This window comes from Pongo pygmaeus, chromosome X (genome assembly GCF_028885625.2).
Source record: "Pongo pygmaeus isolate AG05252 chromosome X, NHGRI_mPonPyg2-v2.0_pri, whole genome shotgun sequence".
Classification (NCBI taxonomy): domain Eukaryota; kingdom Metazoa; phylum Chordata; class Mammalia; order Primates; family Hominidae; genus Pongo; species Pongo pygmaeus.
Window position 1 is genome coordinate 11,097,610 of NC_072396.2, and position 23,631 is coordinate 11,121,240.

At 38.7% G+C, this 23,631-nt stretch overlaps 1 protein-coding gene across 5 annotated transcripts in view; it reads right to left on the reverse strand.

Moving 5' to 3' along the window:
* Positions 1-23,631, reverse strand: part of MID1 (midline 1) — a 384,641-nt gene that overhangs the window by 213,561 nt on the left and 147,449 nt on the right. Inside the window, exon 1 of one of the 5 annotated variants that reach the window (XM_054470942.2) lies at positions 18,040-18,314. The exons of 3 other annotated variants lie outside the window; for them this stretch is intronic. The gene's annotated coding sequence lies outside the window, so the exon portion shown is untranslated. Of the gene's footprint in view, positions 1-17,053; positions 17,204-18,039; positions 18,315-23,631 lie in introns of those variants that run through there. One more of the 5 variants, XM_063660356.1, reaches the window with a different exon arrangement.

Below are 23,631 nucleotides of genomic sequence, written 5' to 3' on the forward strand. Positions count from 1 at the left end.
TCAAATGCTGATGTGTGTAAATAATTAATTGTGTTTTCACTGGTGAGTCCAGTTTGATCTTTCATTGCTTGGCGACCCCTGGGGTCTGTGGCTCCCTGAGAAGCAGGAACATTTAGGATTTTTTATTACCAGCTCATCACTAATTTATAGCTTACTATGGAGTCAGGTGCACAGATTCAGAGTATCATCTATCACTATAGGCAGCTCCAGTGTTAAGGGATGGCTACTTCCCAGAAATCAACGAAGGGGAACAGATGAGGAAAGGGGGCAACATGGCACATATGCCACAGAAGGCACATCTTTCAGAAACACAAACATATCGAGGTAAACAATTTCCTTCTCACTGAGCCAGACAAACTATAAAGTGCTCTAACTATCTCCTAAAGGTAAAACACCACTGTATGTTACATAGCCAAATATAATTCAACTGTTATCACTTATCATTAAAATTATTTATGTTTTTCTTCTCTTCTATGCTGTCTTAGGTGAAAGTTTCACTAGAACAACTCTTTTAGATTCAAACTTGTAGAAAGTGCTATTGCTTAAAAAAGGAGGGTGGGGGAGGATGGGTACTTTCTTAATGGGAAAATTGTGTCTTGCCAGAAAATGACCTTGAAATAAGAGGGAGGTATTGGAGTTTAATCACAGCTTTGATAACGTATATGCTGTGTCTTTTGGACAATGCCATTGAGTGTGGGGTTCATGTCCTTATGATTGTCTAAAGTGTGTCACAGTACATGCACATGTTGTGATGGAAAGAAGCAAAATGTACAAACACTAAAAGGGCCATTTATTACAGACCTTTAAGGAAACCAACAATGACTTTGGGATGTATGTTACATTCCTGAGTTTTACGTGATTTTCTGGATAGCATTAACAGTTTTCTGAGAATGTTCTCAAGAATTCCATTTCTATCACAGCCATGTATGTATTCCCACCCTCTGACCCCACAGTCGTGTCTTTCCCAAATTCTCCCCAAAGCTGGTTCTCATAGAGCAAAGGAAAGATGGGCTGTGCAAATAAAACCTAAACCCAATGGAATTTGAAACAAGTCCTAGTAGGATAAAGAAATCTCTGAACATATTCATAAGGAGTGTTTCTTTAGGGAACTTTTCTGTTTCAGGGACACCACTGAGGCTGTGCCACATTCTGAAACTGTTGCTATGGCAAAGCGTCTTGTGTTATTGACGATGGAGCACATTGTTGTGTTTAAGTCATGTAAATGATCAGTACACAAAGGAAGCTGCCCACAGCAGCCCCTGCTCAATCACCACAGCGCTGGGGCCTTTCCCCCTTGACACATGCCATTTACACGGCATGGGAAGGCATTTCTTTCAGAAAGCCTCACTCCCTGGGTGCTGTGAACTGTTCTTTGGAGACGTTTATGAGATCTCCACATCTTTCAGAATCGATTCTGCAGGGGAAAAAGAATACACAATGACAAAGCCCTTTCTCTTGTTTTAAGGTCAGGATATTTCTATAGACATTTTGCATTTTCTACCTATTAACACATTTTTTTTTTCCGGGCTGCTGGTCTTGTCTAATATTTCAACTTTCTATCAGTTTTTGTCATTTAGAGTCAAACTATGAGAGTTTCTCCTTTGTTTCCCACTTATAGCTGAAATATGTGGTTTTAATTAAGTATTTTCCACAGCATCAATTCACACTGATTAGACATAATTACAGAAACAAAATATGCAGAATACATTTTAATAATGCCTGTCACCTCTGAGGAAACAATGAGGATCTAATTTAATGATCTAAGTGTTGTTTGAAAGCGACACAGAGTTTTTAAAAATAGTACTATATATTTTGAAGTGGAGCTTATTAGTATTTTTAGATACAAATGTAAGCTGAAATGAACTATTATTCAGGTTTCAATGCATGTAATTAAAAAAAACACTTAGGGCAACGCTTGTTTACATAAATAATCAAATTATACCCTTTAATAATAAAAGCTTGATCCAACTGTGACACTTGAGTCTTGAAATGATGTGATAATTTGTTGTCCAATTTCTAAGGGAAATTTTGCCACTATGAAAATCTATTTTTGACAGTACTGTGTCAAAGTCAATGTCCTGGTTTTGACATTACTGTGGTTATGAAAGATGCTATCATTAGGGGAAGCCACATGAATGGTATGGGGGAACTCTCTGCATTAGTTTTGCAACCTCTTGTGTGTCTCCAACTATTTCTTTTTTTTTTTTTTTTTTGAGATAGAGTCTCGCTCTGTTGCCGAGGCTAGAGTGCAGTGGTGCGATCTCGGCTCACTGCAAACTCCGCCTTCTGGGTTCATGCCATTCTCCTGCCTCAGCCTCCCGAGTAGCTGGGACTACAGGCACCCACCACCACACCCAGCTAATTTTTTGTATATTTAGCAGAGACGGGGTTTCCACCGTGTTAGACAGGATGGTCTCGATTTCCTGACCTCGTGATCCACCCGCCTCGGCCTCCCAAAGTGCTGGGATTACAGGCATGAGCCACCACACCCGGCATTGTGTCTCCAACTATTTCATAATAAAAAAAGATATATCAAAAATCTATTTTTCATACCTAATAAAAATATATTTTTCCTACTTGTAGAAGAATATGCTGTCTCAGTAGAGCTTAGAATATTACTATTACAGAACCATATGACATTACTCTCAAAATTTGTCTTGGCTTCTGGAGTCAAAGGAATTTTGGACAATGAGTTAACTTTCTCAAAGAAAATCTCTTTACCCCGAATTTTCAACTTGTTCAGAAAAGAATTCTGTAAACAGTTATGAATGAGAAATCTACTTACTTTTACTGTTTCAGACAGTCTTCTAGAAGTTATTAAAACAGTATTTACAATTCTCATAAATCTGGAGGCATAATTGGATCTTATTTCCTTTGCCTTTTTTGCTCTTTTTAAAAACTCTTTTGGCTGGGTGTGGTGGCTCACGCCTGTAATCCCAGCACTTTGGGAGGCTGAGGTGGACGGATCACCTGAGGTCAGGAGTTTGAGACCAGCCTGACGAACAGGAAGAAACTCCATCTCTACTAAAAATACAAAAAAAAAAAAAAAAAAAATAGCTGGACGTGGTGGTACATGCCTGTAATCCTAGCTTCTCAGGAGGCTGAGGCAGGAGAATCGCTTGAAACCGGGAGGCGGAGGTTGTGGTGAGCCGAGACCACACCTTGCACTCCAGCCTGGGCAAGAAGAGCCAAACTCTGTCTCAAAACAAACAAACAAACAAACACATACACACACAAAACAAGCAAACAAACAAAAACCCTCTTTTAACTCCATAGTTAAAACCATAGTTTTGCATTCCTAGCTGTCATGAGTGAAGCTGAGATTTAAAAAAGTAATATAGGACTATCACAAACCAAAGTTACATCTAACATAAATGTCCATTCATATTTCATTTGGCTGTGATTGTGTATTTGTGGCATGTATATGGGTGTGTAGGGAGGATGCGTGTGTACTCATACAATGTTAGGATCAACAGGACCATAGGAATCTCCTAATTCAAGCTCAATATTAACATATTCAATATACATAGGTTCGATATTTATAATATATACTGCTGATTGTGCAATAATTCTTCACATTCCCATGGCCTTCTTTAGGAGGCCATCATAGCACACATCTAATTTTATCCTAACATAATTCTACGAGCTTGCTAGAGGGCATCATTATTATTCTACTGAGAAAACGGGCAGCTAATTCCAAAGAGGTCCAGCTTTGGCTCAGTCTTACACGGCATGGGAATGGTGAGGTTGAGGATTAAAATCCAGATTCCACATCCTTGCTCAGAGTACTTCATTCTGGCCCACAATCTCTAAAGCTACAACTGTCTAAATACACTGTCTACACTGTCTTGTATAATATCTGAAACAGTGCATGTTGGAGGGAGAGTTCTATTAAAATGATAATAGGAGTTAGTTAATTCTTTTTAAACTGTAACAATTAAAAGCATTTTGTGAGTGACCTAGGAACACTTGGCTCTGTATCATAACCCCTTTCTCTTTTCTTTTCTTTTTTTTTAAGTTTAGTTGAGATACAATTCACATACCACACAATGTACCCATCGAATGTGGACAATTTAATGTTTTAAAGTATATTCCCAGTGTCCTACAACCATCACCACCATCTAATTTTAGAACAGCTTTATCCCCCCAATAAAAGAAATGCTGTGCCTATTAGCAGTCACTCCCTTTCCCCCTACCCTTCACCTCTAGCCCCTTGCAACCACTAATTGACTTTCTATCTCTATGAATTTGCCTATTCTGGACATTTCACATAAATGGAATCCTACAATATGTGATCCTCTGTGACTGCCTTCTTTCTCTGAGCATGATGTAGCATGTATCAGCAGCTGAATAATACTTTTTAGAGCTGAATACTATCCGGTTGTATGGATATGCATGGATATCCTGCATTTGTTTTTTTGTTTGTTTTTTGTTTGTTTGTTTGCATTTAGACAGTTGTAGCTTTAGAGATTGTGGGCCAGAATGAAGTACTCTGAGCAAGGATGTGGAATCTGGATTTTAATCCTCAACCTCACCATTCCCATGCCGTGTAAGACTGAGCCAAAGCTGGACCTCTTTGGAATTAGCTGCCCGTTTTCTCAGTAGAATAATAATGATGCCCTCTAGCAAGCTCGTAGAATTATGTTAGGATAAAATTAGATGTGTGCTATGATGGCCTCCTAAAGAAGGCCATGGGAATGTGAAGAATTATTGCACAATCAGCAGTATATATTATAAATATCGAACCTATGTATATTGAATATGTTAATATTGAGCTTGAATTAGGAGATTCCTATGGTCCTGTTGATCCTAACATTGTATGAGTACACACGCATCCTCCCTACACACCCATATACATGCCACAAATACACAATCACAGCCAAATGAAATATGAATGGACATTTATGTTAGATGTAACTTTGGTTTGTGATAGTCCTATATTACTTTTTTAAATCTCAGCTTCACTCATGACAGCTAGGAATGCAAAACTATGGTTTTAACTATGGAGTTAAAAGAGGGTTTTTGTTTGTTTGCTTGTTTTGTGTGTGTATGTGTTTGTTTGTTTGTTTGTTTTGAGACAGAGTTTGGCTCTTCTTGCCCAGGCTGGAGTGCAAGGTGTGGTCTCGGCTCACCACAACCTCCGCCTCCCGGTTTCAAGCGATTCTCCTGCCTCAGCCTCCTGAGAAGCTAGGATTACAGGCATGTACCACCATGTCCAGCTATTTTTTTTTTTTTTTTTGTATTTTTAGTAGAGATGGTGGTTTCACCACGTTGGCCAGGCTGGTCTCAAACTCCTGACCTCAAATGATCCACCTGCCTTGGCCTCCCAAAGTGCTGGGATTATAGGCATGAGCCACCGCGCCCAGCCATATGCTACGTTTTATTTATCCATTCATCCATTGATAAACATTTGGGCTGTTTCCACTTTTTGGCTATTGTAAATAATGCTGCTATGAACATTCATATACATGTTGTGGTGTGAACATACGTTTTCATTTCTCTTGGATATATACCTAGAAGTACACTTGTTGGATCATATGGTAACCCTATGTTTAACTTTTTGAGGAACTGCCAAACCATTTCCAAAGTGACTGCACCGTATTTCATTTCCACTAATAATCCTTTTCTTAACTTGAGCTGGTAAAGCCTCTGTGATGGCTCCTGGTAGTCACTAAACTAACCTTCAAAGTCCTTTCTTGCACACACTTCTGGGTCTGGTCAGGTGAAAAGTGGGAGAGTGTATTTGCCTCACATGATTTCAGAAAAGTCATCAGAAATTAGAATGGGAAACAAGGAGATCAAGGATATGCATATTAATTAAACATCTAGAATGTAAGTTATTTATTGGTGAGGAAATTTAAAACTTTAAGTTGCATCAAATACACACACACAATTCAAGCAGCCATACAAAAATAAAAAACAAACCAAATCAACCAACCAGTCAAACAGAGACTCCCAACATCATCCTTGGCATTTGATCTTCCATCCGTAGCCCCTGAAGTAGTGCAACAATATGAGATATTTGAACCGTTTTTGTAGTTCTTAATAGCAAGAGATATTTTTGGCTATGAAGACATCTAGGTCAAAGCCCTCACACCTGCTTCTTGCTCACAGATGTACAACTATTTCAAAAAAATCTCCAAAGCCATACGAATAAACCTTTTATAATCTTAAGGATTCTTAAGCCTCTAGACAGAGATTGATACAGACCCTGACTTTTAAAGCAAGCTGGGACACCTTCTGGAATTCAAAACACATGCTTGGCCCCTGACAAATCAAGCTAGAGTCTGGAGGTGAATTCGGCTGGTTCTTTTACACACGAACCTTGCAACACTCTGACTAGCTCTTTTTGTGTGGCCAGAAAGGTCTTGAGGCTTCAAGGCTGCAAACGGTTCCTGACCTGTCACTGCTAGACTCAAATAGCCACTTTTTTTTGAGACAGATTCTTGCTTTGTCGCCCAGGCTGGAGTGTAGTGGTGCAATCCTAGCTCACTGCAGCCTTGATCTCCTGGGCTCAAGCAATCCTCCCACCTCAGTCTCTGGAGTAGATGGGACTGCAGGCACACGCCACCACACCCAGCTAATTTTCTTATTTTCTGTAGAGACAAGGTCTCGCCATGTTGCTCAGGCTGGTCTCAAACTCCTGGGCTCAAGTGATCCACCCACCTCGGCCTCCCAAAGTGCCGGGATTATAGGCATGAGCCACCCCGCCTGGCCAAGTAGCCATCTTCACTTCTTTGCCCTGATGTTTATTATATCCATCAGTCAGCACTTTTGACTTGCTTTTTTCTGTGACACATATGACCTGATTTCAGCTAGGTCAGTACAAAGCCAAAAAGGAAAATTGTTTGGGATGTTTCTCTTATTCCATTGTCTCTTCCCTATGACCAGACACATTTTCTGGATGGGGAACAATCTCAAGCAGGGGATGGCTGGAAAGTGTTGAGTGAAAACGCAAGACACGATGAGAGAGAAAGAATAAGTAAAAATAAAAAAAGAGAGAAAAAAGAGTGAAATAGGGAAAGGCTATGTTATAAGACAAAGGTCAAAGTGGGAAAGAGTGGCAGAGAACAGGGAAAGCAGAGAGAAGAATCTTGAGATGAAGGTGTTAGCAAGTGATAATCTCCTGGGATCTTCTCAGTCCCTATTGAGGTCTTTCCCCTAGGATTGTGCAATAATTTATTGGTAATGCTCAAATTGAATTTGCAAATGACTTCAAACCTTAGCAGGAGATACTGGTAGTTTATAGCTTTGCAAATTGAAATTGAAACTCAAAGTGCCCTTGATAAACTGCAAAAAAAAAAAAAAAAAAAAAAAAAAGCAAATAGAAGAAATCCCCTCTAGATTATGCAATAGCACACCAAATGAGTTTTTTGAAAAATGGAAGAGGAATAAGTGAAACTAGCCAGCTAACTAACAGCAGGCACTGATTCTAGAAGTAAATTGGATATGGAGGTACACTCAAGTGTTGGTATTTATCCTGAGGAAATCTGGCCATTCAAATGATTTCAAAGATACTCGGCCTAGTTCTGAGCACAATTAAAGGGGGTGTGGGGAACTTGGAAAGAGTTCAGAGGAAAACCACAAAGATCAAAGAGGTGAAGAAAAGGGAGCTCAGGGGAAAGTTGAGGAGCTGGAAAAATCCAACCTGAAGAAGAGAAGGTAAAGGAGATAATTTAATTATGGTCCTCAGCTATAAGACAAGCTTTTCATAGGTGGCCACCTGTTCTCTGTTTCCACTATGGATGGATAGAAAGGCAGGGGGCTTAAATATGCAATATGGGGGATTTCAGTTAGGTATAAGGAATTTCCTGACATGAAAGCTGGTAAATGATGAAATGGGCTCCTGATCATGGACAGGAATAAGGAATATTCTTCTTACAAAATAGGTAAAATTCTCACAGGTTTGGAATGGTTTACAGATCTTGCTACCTAGAGTTGGGGGTGGGACAGGGGAGTGGGTATACTCTAACATTCTAGAAGAACAGATTCTGGTACCTTGATTTTGCTTCAGACTTGTGTATGCACCACTCGCCTGGCCCAATGCCTCACATTTCCCTGGCTTTACACAAAATGTCCTCCTTGGCATACCACGTTGAGATGTAATCATCTCCTCTGTGAAAAAAGAGCACTGGAAAATATGTTTGGAAGAGCTGGAATTTGTTGAAGGAAAATAGTCAGCTAAACAAGACCTACACGAGTGGGGGTGGGGTAAAGGCACCTCGGAGTGCATGCTGGGATTAGGGCTAATTAAGATGTTGACTGAATCTATGCTAATCATGTCCCACCAGACTCTGCTGGATTAGTATGTAAATTGGTAAACTCTGTTCTGAAATTGCCCTACCAGCTGAGGTCTAATTACTGACTAGACATAACAAATAATAATGGGATTTGTATTTTAGGATGTTTAATTATGGAAATATATGTCTGGAAAAAATACCAGCTGTATTGCACAAAAAGAGAATTCATAATGTTTTACTAAAGGTTTATGAAATTTTACACCTTTAATAAGAGCACCAGGAACAGGGGTGTGTGGGGGGAGTCTTTTCGGAGACCTAGCATTTGTGAAGGGGGACCAGAATCGCAATGATTAATTCGCTGGTTGAGTAATTTCTCCAAAGCTCAAAGACTGATTGTTTCATTGCCGATACACAGCATCTTGTGAGCTTTTAGTTGTATCACCCAAAGAACTGGAACTCATCCGTGAAGAATAACCAAGATGCCATGGATTTAACTCAACTACTCCATAGCATGCATTCAAATGGAATTAAAAGCAACAGGGCAACAATCGTTGTAGGAAAGTAAGCCCCTAAAACAATTTTTCTTCACTGAAGTTACTCCATAATATTGAAATCATTAAATTTATAAATGAGAAAATGGTTAGTCCAGTCCTGAAGCAAAGGCATGTATTGCATGGTTTTAGAGAAAAGCAGCTTGAGCTCTAGAATTCACTGAACAGGCATTTTGGGACAGAAACTTCTTTGCAACCATTTATTACATCATTCTGTGACCCACCCTTTCCAAAAAGTAACATACAAAGAGTTATAAACAGAGTTTTGGTAGAGCTGTAATAGCTGCCTGTATTTGCCTGCCATAGTGCTATTACTCACATAATTTTAAAGGCTTATGGGTGATCATTAAATCTTTATTAGGTTTTACATTATAAAATAAATTATTCATATCGTTCTAATACATACTGGTATCTTTACAGCCCTTCAGCCCACATTCGGATAAACACATCCTATGTGCATATCATTTTTATTTTAATTTAAGACAATTTTGTTGTGAAAATATAAGGCTTAAATGCCTATTACATTCCAATTATGTTCCAATTTCCCACACTTTTCTTGGTTCTATACACTACTTTACAAATAAGGTAAAGTTCACATAATTTAAAAAGACGGATGATTTCCTTTTACTTAGAAGTTTTAGAATGTTTGCTCTTGCCGTTATATGGCAAGGCAATAGATATTATCAAATAAAATTTAGTGAGCAAGCTTGTGTTTGCAGTAGCTTCACGCCTCTGTACATTTGAAGTTACACATGTATATGGAAATTAAATTTGTTGATCACTTTAACAAATTTGTGAATTAGCAAAAATAAAGCACTAATTTTTCCTTGTGGTACAGAACTATAGGGAAGAATAATACAGTATTACTTTGATGTAAGGATATCTAACTTTTGTATTGGAAAGTCATTGAATAAAATAATTTTTCATTAAGGGCTTATGCTATTAGTCTTTGCAGATCTTATCAGCACATTGATAACTGTATTTATTTAGGTTTCCATAGTAGATTTTACTTTCTTGTTTCATTAGTCTTAGAAATCTAGGACACGTTTGATTCCCTGATGGTGGATGAATAAATCTGAACAAACTTTCCCTTTCAACATGATAGTCAGTTCTCACCTTCAAGCATTGCCATTAAGCTTGCATGATGTCATCCTGTAGGCAATGTATCACTAAAAACATTATTTTAAATGCTATTTTCCCATGCCCTAAGGCACCTGTCAGTAATTATATGTTATTTTCTATTAAAATTAATTGTGACCCACTCTCAGCATTGAACCCAGGGTCAGATACTCTGGTATAATAATTCTAGCTTCGTCCTCTTCTTGTCATGAATATTGGGTGAAGTCAGAGTGGGGTGAGAACATTTAGAAGGTTCACAGAAAGTGTTTCACCAACACATAGGTAAGCAGTGTGTAAGCCTGAACAGATGTCACCTTGAATGTAAATCTTTCAGGGATTGGGTAGACAGCTATGGGATAAATCTCAAATTTTTTGCAAGTCTCACTTTGAAGCAAATTATACAATTCCAGAGAGTAATCTTTTCAACAAATAGACTTTGAAATCCCCTCTCTATCTTTAAGGCAAGCTGTAGATTATCTCGATAAATAGCAATATTGATTTTAGCATATAGATAATTGCCCCGAAATATACCTACCACTGGTCATGGGGATATAACCAAACTCTCCTAGTTTGCTGTTCCAAATGAAGAAATATGGAGTCCTTCCTCAGTGGCTTTGAATATCTGTCTTAGCTAAGTAGGTTAAAGGACATGGGAGCAAGTATTCTGGGCTCAGCCCAGAAGACAGGAGTTCAAGTCTGGCTGGGCCATTCTCTGAGATTCTCCTTCTTCCACTGTAAAGAGGGTCTTTCCTAACAAGAATTGCAAGGAACAAATGGGATAAAATGTGTGCCTTTCACATAGTAGATACCAAATAATTATTTGTTAAATACATGTCTAGTAGGAAAGGTTAAATATGAATCTTTCTGTTACACAAATTAAAAAGCAAACTTAAATAGCAAGGTCTCATATCTTCCTGGTGATCTGGCTATAAAAGAATAAAAACCACATTCCTTTCAGTAATATCTCTTGGTAAGAAATTTATTACCTAATGATTACCACAGTGCTTTTTAAAGCCCATAAGTAAATAGTCTATAATTCCATATTATAGCTTCTACAAAGATACAGAATATTAAAGAAAATAAAAGAGAATGTAAAAAAAAATAAGTTTACATATATCTTTCTTGGCATGATTTTCTTTTAAAGATCCACCTATATTGAGTGATACTGAAATCTTCACACACACACAGGGCAGCTCCACCCAACAACTAGTCAATGATAATGATAATGAAGAACAACTACGTCAAGGTATCAAGACCTTACAAAATGTAAGCATCATTTTAGGATTCCTAAGGCATTTAAAAATTTTATTCAAAGGGAGCTCTGTCCCAGCATTCTTTACACACACACATAGCAGAGTGAGAGACCTTGGGATTCAAATTTCACCCTGCCATTATTTTCTAGTGTTGTTGGAAATGGGAGAATGCAAGTGCATAACACATTCAGTCATTCAATGAATGTACACAATGGCTCTGCATCCCATCATCTTGACCTTCTTATTGCCTTGTTCTTTCCCACTCTCTTTTAGAAAAGAACTATGCTCTCACTTCATATTTATCCAGAGGGCCTTGGAACCATTTAATTTTTGGTCGTCTATTTTTTATGATTGCAATATGGTTTTCTCAGTATGGTTATAAATTCTTAGAGAGCAGGGAAATAAGAACTTTCTCCAATTTTGCCCTGATGTCCAGGCTAATGCTCCATATAAATGTTTTATTTTGTCATGGATCACACCCTACTGATAGCCAGGCGTCTACAGGAATGTGCCTCAGAAAAATTCACAGTTCATCTTGATAGCAGTAATTGCTAACCCTGTGGTTCACTCCCGCCCCCATTAAATGTACAGGTAGCTCTCATACTAAATATCTCACAAAATTATAATAGGTTGTTAAGCAAGGCAGTAGAGTGTAAGAATTAAAACCACGGATTCTGGAGCCAGACTACTTGACTTCAACTGCCTTCTCTCTCCTTACAAATTGCATGATGTTGGGCAAATCACATAAGGTCTCCTTGCTTCAGTTTCTTCATCAGAAAACTGAGATGATAATGTTACTAGTGTCTACCAAAGAGGGTTGATATGAAAATTAAATGTAGTGTGCTTGGAAGAAGCTAAAGTACTCAGTGAATATGAGTTATTCCTATTATTATTACTGGTGTCTTCACAGATGGGCTTTTAGCTTCTTAGGAGAAAAGGTGTTTCTGGCCGGTGTTCTATCCCCAGGTCCTAGTGCAGCATACACACATCTTCTCAGAGTCCCCCATCCTCTCTACCTCCCCATCATCTACCTGAGATACCCAAGTCACAAACCTCTTCCTCTCAGCTGTCCTGCCAATGCACTGTCCTTAGTATTTCTCAAACTTCTTGTCCTTTTCTCTGCAGATTCTATCAGAAGTCATGTTCTCGACCTCTCTCTCCTGCATTCCAGTAGGCAGCCTAGTTGGGCCTCCATCTCCATAGGGCTCTCTCAGTGAGCTTTCTAACATGGAAACCTGATCTTTTTCATTTCACCTCTCCACTTGAAATATTTCCATGGCTCCCTACTGCCTACAAGATCATGGAATAAATACATATCAAGTCAATATAAAGAAATTTGTGTCCGGGCATGGTGGCTCACACCTGTAACCCTAGCACTTTGGGAGGCTGTGGCAGGTGGACCGCTTGAGCCTAGGAGTTCCAGACCAGCCTAGGCAACATGGTGAAACCCCATCTCTACAAAAAATACAAAAATTAGCTGAGCGTGGTGGTGCATGCCTATAGTCCCAGCTACTCAGGAGGCTGAGGTGGGAGGATCACTTGACCACAGGAAGTTGAGGCTGCAGTGAGCCATGTTTGCACCACTGCACTCCAGTCTGGGTGACAGAGCGAGACCCTGTCTCAAAAAAAAAAAAAAAAATTGAAAGTAGATGTGTTAGTCAGAACAATGCTCCCCACCGAAGATGTCCATGTTCTAATCTCCCAAACGTTTGTATGTGTTATGTTACATGGCAAAAGGGACCTTGCAGATGTGGCTAAGGATGTTTAACCACATCCTTCGACATCCTTCAATATGGTTAGACCTAAGGATGCGAGATGGGAAGATTTCCATGGGGTCACCTGGTGGCCCCAGTGTAATTGCACAGGTCCTTATAGTGGAAAGAAGGAGGCAGAAGAGTCAGAGAAGGCAATGTGACGAATGAAGCAGAGTCAGAAACATGCAGCGCCATGAGCCAAGGAGTGCCAGAAGCCTCTTGAAGTTGGAAAAGCAGGGAACAGATTCTTGTCTAGAGCCTTCAGAAGGAATGCAGGCCTGCTGATACCTTGATTTTAGATCCACTTTGTGCTTCAGACCTCCAGGAATGTAATAAAATAAATTTGTGTTGTTTAATTTTTTTTTTTTTGAGATGGGCAGGCTGGAGTGCAGTGGCATGATTATAGCTCATTGCAGCCTCAAACTCCTGGCCTCAAAGGATCCTCCCTCCTTAGCATCCCTTGTAGTTGGGACCACAGGCATGTGCTACCACACCCAGTTAACTTTTTATTTTTTTGCAGAGGAGGAGTTTCTCTATGTTTCCCAAGCTGGTCTTGAACTCCTAGGCTCAAGTGATCCTCCTGCCTCAGCCTCCCAATGTGCTGGGATTACAAGTATGAGCCACTGCGCCTGGCCGTGTTGTTTAAATTTTTAATAATTTGTGGTAATTTATTACAGCAGCCATTGGAAACTAGTACACAAGGCAATTGGATAGACAGTGCTGACTAAATAATTGTGTTGCAGTAAATGAATGACTATACTATGAGAGTACCAGACTAATGCACTGATATATTTAGAATTCTTTTTATTAATGATGTGTTATGATTTTCTTTCCCTCAACCAGTAACTTCAGATGGGGGTAAGGGATGCATTTTTCTACAACTCCATCCTGTCTTCTGCTCACCTGCTGGGGGCAGAAAGTGAGGCTGAGTCGGTATAGAAACCTAGATCTTTATACAAGCAGATCTCTATACAAACAAATATGTCACAGCGTACATGCAGACCAGGGCTCCCTACTGGATACCTGGTGGAAACCAGGGCAGGCATGGCCAGAAACCAAACTAAACCAAGTCTGTAATTTCTCTTAACTGAGCAAATCTAAAATACTGTATTCTGTATTTTAACCTAATATGATGTTTCTACCTTGATGTTTCAAAAGGCATTTTTACAAGTAAATACATATGGTGCCTGTCCAATCCATAGTTATATGTGTTGGCTCTCTGATCATAAAGGAAGATAGGGAACAGGCAGAAGCTGTCAAGGGAGATTCTCTGGAAGCATTAAGGTAAGCTATAGTGAGTTCTCAATTGATATGAGATCTGGGAAGAAAGACATGAATGGTAAGAGAGCAATATAGAAGTGTGCTAAAAAGTGCTTTTGTGGAGCAGGGAACAGATTTGGGTTTGCTACCTTAGTAGTGTGGCATGATTTTATTCTTAAATTCTCTGGTCCTTCATTCCCTCATCTTTAAAATGGGCCCAATAATACCTATTTTGCAGTTTTGTTGAGAAGAGTAAATGATAACACGCTTGTAAAGGGGCCAGGGCAGTGTCTGGTATATGGTGGATTCAAGACATGTTCATTTCTTTCCCATGATTCTTTTTTCTTATTGACATTATTGCAAATTATGTGCATTATTATGATATATCAAAACACTTAACAAAAGTCATCTAACAGAAAAAACTAATACATCAAGAAAAAAATGAGAAGGAACAGTAATTTATAAGCTCTAAAGATTAAGGATGCTGGAATGTTTTGTTCTGTATTTTCCCAATTTGTGCAATGGCAAGGTTAATTCACGAGAAACCTTTCTTTTGAATTATTTAAATGGCCAGTGATGAGAATAACACACAGTGGGTCTTGTGCAATGTGAGAGGATTATTGATTAACTCAGCTCACAGGTTCCAAGTAGCCAGTAATATATTTTAATGTATCAATAATTCAGAAGAATTAAGAGTTTTTCGTTGTTGCTGAAACCACACTCACAATTGAACCACGGGAGCTGGCAAACAATTGTTAGAACATCATGAGTTGGTCTTTCCCTTCTAGCCTTGGTTGCCTCTGCAATAAACTCCACAAAACACAGCTTTCATCTCTAACAGCAAACGTGCGCCATATTAGTGACACCCAAGCACTCAATAAATATATGCCAGATGAATGAAAACCTCATAAGGCAGTAGCGAAAAATGGCCAAAGTATTTCAGAAGATCAACCTGGAAAGAAAATCAATTCTAATAAACTTGACGCTCTCAGGTTCAAATATAATAATGAAGGTAAATAGTCTTTATAACCAGAATGAGCATGGGGCGGAGAATAGTGAATAATGTTGATCAAAACCTGAAAACTTTACAGTTCACAGATAGATTGATTAACTGTTATCTCACACTCAGGACTCCCAAATTGACTGCCAGCATTCCGTAAACAATTCCTAAAGGCAAAGATAACACCTTTTGGTCGAATTAGCATTTTCAGTTGAGAAAAGAATAAAAAACTGAAACTGAAAGGGAATTGACTTTCATTTTTTGGCAAAGGATATCTCAGGCAAATAATTATTTTATTTTAAAAGAAAAAGCATATATTTCTTCAGGTTTTCATATCAATGTGCATGCAAAGAAACTGTATTTAAATAGTTTATAACCTGTAGTTGAAACCTATAGTTTATAACCTATAGTTTAAATAACCTGGTTGTTATTAATGAAATAAATGGCATGCATTTTCAATTTTTGAATATTCCAATAATCACATCATCTTAAGACTGTAGAATTAAGTAAACTGAAGTAACAGTTGCAGACTTGAATAATTTGTGTTGAATCATTTTACTTGATCAGTGTTTTCATGATGGGCAGATTCAACCGAAATGATAATAAGTGTATTGGCATATGTTAAGTTTAGAAACGAAACATCCATCATCAGAACTTTGCATTTAGCAATGCTTCTAGTTTTATTTTAATGAGGAGGAAAAAATGCAGAGAGCCCCCTAAATTAGGCAGCACTCAAATTTTCTCAGGGCAAAAACAACAACAAAGATTACTACCCTGTCTTGGTGATGGGGGAGGGGTGCGCAGAGTTTTTAGGAATTTGGTTCTCAGCTATGAGGAAAGGCTTCTGGACTTGTCCATCACAGAAACAACAGCTGTCTGCCACTTCTCTCTTCTTCACACAGCCCCCAACTCCAAACATGCCTCTCAGAAGGACTTTTGTAGCTTGCTTAAGGGATAATTTGCTTCAGACTGAATCAATATATTTCTAAACTCTTCAGGCTCAAGTTTGCCAGGATATGATAAAAGGATATATTTATATGTGTGTGAGTATACATATAAATTTTAAATATATAAGTAATATAAATAACGTATTCTATATATATCTTCACACAAATATGAAAGTCAGCTCTAGAAATAACAGAATGGAATTAGGGAGTAAGAAGCAACATTTGCCCAAGAAGGCTGTGTGCATAAGCTGATTCTTTGAAAATGTTGAAGGAAACGTGTACCTATTCTTTCTGACTCTAGGGCAGCTTCCTCATTTCTTCTTTCCAATTAGAACTCCTCTGCATACAGATAAAGAATATAAAGTTCTTCAAGTTCCATTTTCCTCACTTGAGTGTGAACACTCTCCCCTCCTTTCACAGTGTCTTGAACTTGCGCTAGGTACTACTCGGATTTTTAACAGTGGCTTGGATCTGAACAGCTCTTGTTACAAAACAGGTGATACATACAATGGCAAAAATACATTCTCACAGGAAACAGACAATTGAAACATTTCCAGAAGGACCGGGTTTTTCTCTTACTCTCCTGAAGTTGTACCCCCCAAACTAATCAAATTGAGATAGAAATGCTTTCAAGATCCGAGTATCTGATAGATAAGTGCATTCCTCTATGGGGTATAATTTCTGCGTGGGCATGCGTTTTGCTTAAGTCAGTTGCTCAGAAGTGATGCTAATCAAGTTTGGGAAAAGTAAAATTGTTCTGTGGCTACCAGCCCTTTGTACCAGAAACAGCGCCGTCCTCATACACCAGACAGAGACGATGCAGGATGTCCGCAGAGTCACTAACCAACTTCCCTCCCTTCTGACCCCTGCGCTTCAGTAAAGCAATTACAGTAGCATCCCAGAGCAGTAGAGAATAAAATGAGCCTTACCAGTTTCTCCTAGCGTGGACGAAAGGAAACAACCCCTCAGCTGCTCTAGGCCAGGCAACTGGGTCTCAGACTTACTTGACTGAGGGGACTCTGAAAGCTGAAGTCTTCCTTCCCTCTGTTTGATTTCTTCCCAGCAACCTCTCCCAGGATTTTTCTTACAAAGCACTCCCCTATTCTCTAATCCTCTCACAAGGAAAACCAGCACACACACCAAATGACTTCTGCAGAAGCGCCTCTCCTGGGGAGCGAGGAGGGGAGGGGATGGAAGGGGGGTGTTTGCTGGCATTCATTCCTGCCAGGCGAATCCTCAGGGAGTCATGGATCCCAGCCCTCTGGACTCCTCATCGACTGGAATACGATAGGTCATGGCGAGGCACGGAGGTGTGCATTTGCTTCCTCCTATATCTCCAAACCCTGGTCACTATCCCTCAGGGATGGGAGAGGGGACACCTCAGCTTCGAACTTCATCTGAGTCTTATGACCCTTTATACTCCCTCCCACAACAGAGTAATTCCAAACGAGTTATGTAGAAATCAGCTAGACGCTTCCCAAATCTATCTGGCACCTCATTTTAAGAGCTCTTGACAATTTATAGCAGCTGCTTGTTTTTAACTCATCCAAAAGCTGAAAATAGATTGAAAACATCAAGAAAAGGTGGAATATCATATATGAAAAAGTGATCGATATGTACTATCGAACATCTGGAAAATTACTGTCTTTATGAAAATTCATTTTTTAAAAAATCATGTTTTTAAAATACCAAATAAAATTGCTAAGTTGTAAGGCGTGACCTTCTTTTTTTAAGATATGGATTTTACCGTATCTTCCCAGGACAGGATTTGCACTTGCATTTGAAAAGAATAGTCACACTTTATAAATTCAAATCCTCTTCTAACTTAAGACAAATATCTTACATATATTCCAGATACGCTATAATCAATCTGGAATTCCCACTTACCCCTCCAGTTTTTAAAAAGAAGACTTACCTTTTTATTACGTCATTTAAAACCCTGAAACGAATAAACCACAGTGGAGACAAGCAGATGGCAGACTTCTACATTTTGCAATGAGGGCTGTTTGCCTTGGAGTCATTATTTCTAAGGAGACGCTGCTGTGCTTGTGCCTGTGCTCGGCAGCATGCCATTTGGGGCTTTGAAACAAAATGAATCAGCTTCACACCACCAGCTCCACTACATACTAACACTTCAGAATACCCAAACTGGGGCATGCTGCCTCTTTCGTAGTGACCCTGCATAGAATCAGAGGTGACGGTTTGATGGATGAGTTTCCCAAGAGACAATGCAATCTGTGACATCACAGTTCTGGCCGCACCCCCCACCCCAGGCCCCTGTCCTGCCTCTCCTCTGCAGAAAAAAAAATTGCCTCTGCTTGGTGACAATGCCATCTCAATAGCAAAAATGAGTCTGAGGTGCATAGCAAATGCTATAACTTACCTGTCTTTCTTAACTTCAGTTTTCTGATTCCCCTTTGCTGGAGTAATGGGAGTAGGATGAGATGAACATACTAGGCAGAGAATTCAGACAAAACCAAACAAAAGCACAGAACTCAATATTCTAAAAAGTTTGTAACCTGATAGCAGAATAATAACCTTCAAAAGGAGCACCACTAAACACTAGCTCAATGATACTAATATCTTATACGCAATTTAAGACATTTTGCCATAAAATTATATGTAAGCAACTACAAAAATATTTAAAGTGTCTATATCATGAGTTTCAGCCTTACTAGAACTCGTTTAGCATCATAATTTTCTTGATATAAAATAGTTCCCTTTCCCTCCTTTTCCTTGGCCATTTTGCTCTATTCTCAGTTGTTCTCTGTACCAGTACCTGCCACCGGTCTTAATATTTAAAATAATACCTGGATAATCCATTTGAATTTTGGATACAAACTTACTTGTAAATAAAAGCTCTAATATCTTTCTGACTCTCACCATCACCTCTATCCTTTTCACCTACATTCATCTCAGATGTCCAGTACAAAAAGAGTAAAAAATCTAGAAGATATTTATGTCTGTATCTATAGCTACACCTATATATCTCTATGATCAATAAATGTATCTACATAAAAATTTTAAAAACCTTTTCCATGGCAAAATAAAACAGCATATATCAAGTCAAAAGAAATAATGAACTGGGACAGAGGGCCCATCTCCTTCATGTTTAATGAATGCCCAAACTTGGAAAAGAGAAAAAAAACCTACCACCCAAAAGAAAAATGGGCAAAGGTTATGAAACAAAAGGAGACATATAATTGGTCTTTAAATGCATGGAAAGGTGTTCTTTCTCATTTGCAATAAAATCAATGTAAATTAAAACTACACCGAAGTATAATTTACTGCCTGTCAGAGTGGACTAAATTCAAAGGTTTGGCTCATACACCATTGATGAGGTTCTGGGGAAATGGGCACTTTTATAGGTTGCTGCTGGGAGTATAATATACCACCACCAATCTGGGGTTGGGGGAGAGATTTGGCAATCTAACAAATTTATAGATGCATGGACCCTTCCTCCCAGCAATCCCACTTCTAGGCACCTATTCTACACAATCACCAGAGAAAGCAAGAAATGTCATATTTTCAAGCAATACAAGGAAACCACACAAATGGGCAGCAGTAGATTGACTAATCTGTGGCATATCTATATAGTGAAGTACTATGCAATGGCAAAATGGAATATCAGATCTCTATGTACTAATATAGACAGATGCCCAGGCAATGAAAACAAAGTGCTGAAGAGGGCATGGGGCTGAGGGAAATAAGAGAGGTGCAGTGGGAGGATGAAAAGTCTATATATGCATAGGCTTGTATTTGCAAAAACAGGAACTCTAGAAGGATCAATAAGAATCTAATAAAGATAGTTTCTTATAGGGGAAGGGAAGGATTGTGGTTAAAAGGGCAGAAATAGACATGAGATTCCTGTATGTTTACTCATCCTCTTATGTCAGGGGTGGGCAAACTATGGTCAGAGGGCCAAATCGATCCTTTGCCTGTTGGTATAAATAAAGGTGTATTAGTACACAGCCATGCCCGTTCATTTGAGTATTGTCCATGGCTGTGTTTGTGCAACAATGGCACTGTTGAGTAGTTGCAGTATTGAACTGCTTGGTCCACAGAGCTGAGAATGTTTACTCTCTGGCCCTTTCCACAAAAAGTTTGTTGACCCCTATTGCTGTGTAATGAGTTTTAGCATAAGTCAAGAGACAAACTGAAAAGGATGGGATAGACTTCCGTGGTTTCTACTTTAAAAGATCTTAAGTTGAGTCCTGGCTGTCTCTGCCTCGTTACTTAGCTTTCTTGGACTTGCTTTCTTCACCTACAAAGTGATGAAGGTAATGCTGACCCCTTGGTTTTGTTACGAAGATTAAATGAAACAATGAAAACAAATGTGAAAGCACCTTGTGAACTACTATACAAACCTCAGATATTATTATTATTATTACTATTCTTTATGAGAAGGTGACAGGTAATACACACACGTAATTAGTAAAGAATTAGAATAGCCATGGCACTTAAAAACTTTGCAGCACTTAATGCAAAAGCATTACCTTGAAACTTGCCTCTACATTTTAAAGCAACAATTGTATCAGCTATGGTCACATGGTAACTCAGCTCTTCCTATTCTCCACAACCAGTTAAGCCATTGTATCTGCTCATCTGACAACACTGATTCAGAGTGTAAAACCCTACTCAGGGCGAGGTCTTCAGACTGCAGTAGAATTATTCAGCCTTCAGAGAGCTCAAGACAAATTTCTAGGCTTGAAGATACGTATCTTTACATTCTTGAAGTTAAAATTCATCAGATAAAGTTATCTTACTATGAAGAGGGGTATATTAGTGACCAAGGGTATTTGGGAACCATCTGGGGATTATATTTGACAAAGATGGAAGCAGACTTCGGTAAGACTTTCACCCTCAAAATCTGTGTTTGCATAATCACTTTAAAAAATTTAAATGTTTGAATGTATTATCTTTAAGTTAAAAGCCAGAACTTCTTTATGATAGAATTACCAGTTTTGTGGGGTTTTTTTTTTCTATACTCAGTGATCTTTCCTTTTCAGTCATGGAATTTGTAGTGATTGATTTTGCCATAGCATTTTAGGTTTAACTATTTTTAAGTCATACATATTTGTGAACTACTAAACTACGTTACATTGAACTGCCAAAAGCTCACATCAAAGTTCCTTAAAATATTCATATCTTTTGGCCTGCACTTCTACTTCTGGGAAATAATATTGAGGAAATAAGGTGGCTGGGCACGGTGGCTCACGCCTACAATCCTAGCACTTTGAGAGGCTAAGGTGAGCCAATTGCTTGAGCTCAGGAGTTCAAGATCAGCCTAGGCAACATGGTGAAACCCCGTCACTACCAAAAATAAAAATAAAAAAAATTCACTGGGCGTGGTGGCGTGGCCTGTATTCAGCAGGCTGAGGTGGGAGGATGGCTTGAGTCCAGGAGGTGGAGGTTGCAGTGAGCTGAGATTGTGCCACTGCACTTCAGCCTAGGTGACAGAGCCAGACCCTGTCTCAATAATAATAATAATAATAATAATAATGCTACACACACTATTGTGTTCACAGATGTATATATATGTGATGTTTGTATTAAAGGCAACAACAACAGCAACATCAAAACACTTTGTGACAATTAAAATGTCTAAAATTAAGGAATTGGTTACAAAAATTGTGGTATGGTCATTCAAAGGCCTATCGCTAGTCCTGTTATCTACTGCTGCATAACAAACCACCTGGACACTTAGTGGCTTAAAGCAAGCCATGTGTATTTTGCTCACAAGTCTGTGATTTTGGAAGGGCTCAGTGGGCACAGCCACCTCTGCCCTATTTGGCACCAGCTGCTGTGGCTCAAAGTCTAGAGGCTGCAGTCATCTGGAGACTCGCTCATTGCATGGCTGACAGTTGATGCTGGTTGTTGCCTGAGACCTCAGTGGGAGCTGTCAGCTGGAACATATATATACAGTTTCTCCATGTGGCTTGGGATCCCTCACAACATGCTGTCTGGGTTCCAAGGGTGAATGTTCTAAGAGGAGGCTAGGCAGAAGTCATATCACCTTTTACAGTCTCTCTTGGAAATCACATGGTGTTACTTCTGCTGGACTGAGGCAGTCATAAAACTTCACCCATGTTCAAGGTAAGGGGCCATATATTCTACCTTCTTGGTGTGGCATGGTAAGGTTCAGAAAGTATGGGGGTGTGAATGGAAAGGTTGCTGTTGTCATTTTGGAGAGTACAATCACTTGTAATTATACAGTTATTAAAATGATATAGCACATCCAAATTTATTCACATGAAAGGACATTCAAATGATAGTGAATGCTGAGTTGGCAGTGTAGCTAAGGTGTCATTCAGTAGAAATAACACTGGCACTTAATAGACACTCAATAAACATTTGTTGAATAAACCTTTGTGTAAAAACAAATAATATCTTTTGTTTGTGCCTATAGTGAAAACATTCTGTGAGAAGCTACATCAAAATGTTAATATTAGTTGGGCACGGTGGCTCATGCCTGTAATCCTAGCACTTTGGGAGGTGGAGGTGGGAGGATCACTTGAGCCCAGGAGTTCAAAACCAGCCTAAGCAACACAGTGAGACCCCATCTGAAAAAAAATGTTAATATTGGTTATATTTCTGTGATGGGATTGCAATTTAACTTTTTTAAGATTGTGAGTTTATAATATTCTTATAATAAACGTGCATAGAAAATTAAACTGTATTTCAAAATGAACCTCAGAGGACAATAACCTGAGTTGATTGTCAGAAAGTTTGACCTAATTTCTTTTCTTTTCCTTTCTTTTTATCTTTTTTTTTTTTTTGTAGATAATTGAAACCTAATTTTTATGCTCCCTGGCAAAGCACTTTTTCTTTTTTCTGCTTGTGGGAAGAATTTATTGTTCAGCTATCTGTAAGCATTTAATTGCTGCAAAGTATTTAAGGGATGTAAAAACAAAAATTTTATTTTTCATTTGTGTAACACAAGAGCACCAGCAACATAAAATGCATTTAAAAAAAGATAGCTCGTTAAAATAAATATAATTTGACTCCAAATTAGTCATACCTCAGTGAGAATAATAATAAACTCACATTTAAATCAGTGAATTAGCAGGATATAGTTCAATGGAGACAAGGATGTCAGAAAAGAAAAAGCATGGTGTTTATGTAATGTTCTATGCTGTACTCTCACTATCTTTTCCCTGATCATTAATATTTTAAAAAATATATTAAAATACAACTTATTTTTGGAAGTAAAATTGCTAACTTCTCGTATAACAATACTTTGAAAGTGCTTTTTAACCAGCTTCTAGAAGTTATATATGGACAAATTTGAATGTCAGATTACCTCTCTGGTAAGAGAGGAATCCATAGGCAAAGGGTCAAATCTGGGGCATTGGGTGGAGTTTGATTAAACACACAGTCCTGAAATAATGAGAGTCATTTGTGTGAAACTAGAAGGAGAGTATAGCTGTAACTGAACTTATAGACCAGTTTAACAGTAATCAGCTTTTAGTCAACTTTGGCATACTGTGCTCAATTGTAGTCATTT